The following is a 2968-nucleotide window of genomic DNA, read 5'->3' on the forward strand; positions in this document are numbered from 1 at the left end:
GGAGTCGCATTGATCACCAGGCAGGGCGGCGGGTGCCAGATTCTGTATGCGGCAGCTGTTCTCGGAATGACACCATAATGAATTTCTGTCCAGTTATTGGCCTTTCAGCCTCCAGGGGACTTACTCAGCCAGCAGTTCTATTTTCAGAAGCAGAGGATAAACACATGCCTTAATCCTGCCATTTAAAATCTAATAAGTATTTGCACTAAGACAGCTGTGGCCAGTTTTTCCCCTGTTCTTTTGTGAATACATATGCATGTTTAGATTTATATGTCTGTAGATTTCATCTATCATTCTTTATTTTATTTTAGGACAGGTACTCATGGAACCCAGGACAGCCTAAGACTCAATAAGTACTCCAAAATGACCTTGAACTTCTGATCCCTACACACACACACACACACCACACACACACACACACACACACACACACACCACAGACACACACACACACACACGTCAACAACTCGTGGGTGCACTAAGATTACAGGCTTGTACCACCATGGTTCTCATTTTATGTGATACTGGGTATTGGACCCCAGGGTTTTCTGCAAGCTTGGCAAATATTCTACCAACTAAGAGACATCCTCAACCCCTGCCTGTGTGAGCCAGGAGCAAGGCCTGGACAGACCTTTCATCACAGCCCAAGGAAAATCCAACCATGCTAACCTCTCAATGTTGGGCTTCCAGCTTCTGGAATAATAAAACAACGAAGGCCTATGGCTGAAGCCAACCACAGTTCTAATAAACACACACTTATATACTTCCTTAGTTCAGTACTATTTCAAGAATATTGATACAAGCTGATATGAGAACAATTAATGCCATTAAGATTTGATACAGATTTATTCATCTTTTTTCTTTTATGATGTGTTATCATATTTTATCTATTCTTTTTTTTTTAAAGTTTAAGTTCCATTTTATTTTTCCAAGGTGTTTTCTTCTATCTTTATGAAGCCACTTTACATGGGTTTTGGTGGAGGTCGTGGTGCAGCACCAGCAGGTCTAAATCGTGGTGGGGGTGTTCGGTCCTTCCGAGCTTCCCGGGATCGATTCCTAACTACCTTGCTATGAATAGCACAGCTCACACAGTAATGCAGCTTGACATAGAGTTTGGGGAGCACATAGGCGTCGAAGACACTTGCTTCGGATATATCCCTGACGGCAGCCGCCTCTATGATGTTCCGAATGACGAACTTCTTAATGGCCTTGTCCTTGGGCACACAGCGGGCGCAGTTAGTGCAGCGAATTGGCTGCACATGGCCGCGGCCCTTTTTGGCACGACCATTATTTCTCCTTTTTTTGGTCATCTTGCAGCCAAGTCCCGACATATTTTATCTATTCTAAAATATGCATTTTACTTCTCTTTTTCGCACATATCTGAAAGCAAAAATGAACTTGTCATTCTATGTTAAATTTCTCTTTTGTTAGAGGTACATAAAGTCGTGGCACTCTGAACAAGGATGACATCATAGGAAACCTTGGGGGATTTAGTTTTGCAGAGAGGTTCTACAGGTGAGCAATCCTTATGTCTTAAATCTTATTTTAAGGATTTTAAAAATTAACTCTTGTGAGTTCCAGGACAGTCAGAGCTACATATCGAGGCCCTGTCTCAACAAAACCACAACAAAAATTGCATTTGTAAACAGAGACTTCTCTGTTCCACCCCATCCTGAAATCATTTCTAAATAATTACTCATAGGCTTAATATTAATTGCAGAATGTTTGCTCTATAGTTTATGCTTATTACTAACTAGCTCTTACATTTAAATTAACCCATTTCTATTCATCTATGTATTGCCACATGGCTGTGGCATTACTGGTTTGCTGGCATCTTGCTTTTTGGGCTTCTGGCTCAGGTTTCTCTCTACTCCACCCTTCTTTCTCCCTGTATTCAGTTTGGCTTTCCCACCTAACTACATTTTGCCTTGGTACAGGACAAAGCAGCTTTTATTATCAACCAATGAGAGCAATATATATTCACAATGTACAGAAGATTTACCATACAGCATAATATATTTATTCAGTGTGTGTGTGTGTGTGTGTGTGTGTGTGTGCATACATGTGCCATAGGTCATATGTATCAGAGGATAACTGGGAGGAGTCAGTTCTCTCCTTCTGTCATGTGGGTTCCAGGGATCAAATTCCGTTTGTGTCTTTCCTGTTGAGCCATCTCGCTGGCCTCTACGTCTCAGATTTTAATATTTCAGTTATTTCTTGTCCCCAAAGGAATAATAAAGGCTGTACCGATTATTTTAGAAAGAGCTTCCAAGCAAATGCTTCCTGGTTGTAAATGATATGGCTCATGGAGGGTCTAACCCTAGAAAACAGGATTGGGGAAAGAGGCAGGGAGATCTAGCACCACTTGATCACATGGCAAAGGGCAATTTCCTAAAGGGAAATGAAAGACAGTTACCAGAGCATGAAGCATTTGATACTTGGAAGGCTCCAGTCATCTATGGTACCTGCATTGTTACAGAGTGACTCTGACTTGATGCCCATTGCAATTCTGTGGAGCAGTAAACATTGCTGTGTTCATTGTACTAATCTGGAAACTGAAGTTCTGAAGGTTACCTACCTATAACCAGAACCAGATTCTGCTAACCACAGAGCTCTTAACAGTGAGCAAGATACTCCCTAAGGATTATTAATGAAAAAGTGCTTATCATCTTCCTTCCTAAGATGCTCTGAGACCAGAGGGGTGAGAGAGTCAAAGCACCAGTCAGCTACTATGAGATAAAAAGGGTACCAAAATTCCGTTTCCACTTTCTAGTGGAACAAAGTACTATGAAAATCATTAAACCTGCTTTGGCAGGAAGGGGGACCCAGGATGGAATGAGATTGACTAGGAAAGGTTCTACTCACACCTCTTAAAAGAAAATCTCTCTTAAACTTCTGCAAATGTGGCATTAGAGTTCTGAGAAACCATGCTATTGGTAAACCCTATAGAACTAGGTCCATGGAAAAT

General features: G+C 41.3%; 1 pseudogene; it reads right to left on the reverse strand.

The window, feature by feature from the left end:
• Positions 1–890: 890 nt before the first annotated feature.
• On the reverse strand, positions 891–1322 carry LOC142858393 (small ribosomal subunit protein eS26 pseudogene; annotated as a pseudogene).
• Positions 1323–2968: the final 1646 nt, after the last annotated feature.

This window comes from Microtus pennsylvanicus, chromosome 10, assembly GCF_037038515.1.
Source record: "Microtus pennsylvanicus isolate mMicPen1 chromosome 10, mMicPen1.hap1, whole genome shotgun sequence".
Lineage (NCBI taxonomy): Eukaryota > Metazoa > Chordata > Mammalia > Rodentia > Cricetidae > Microtus > Microtus pennsylvanicus.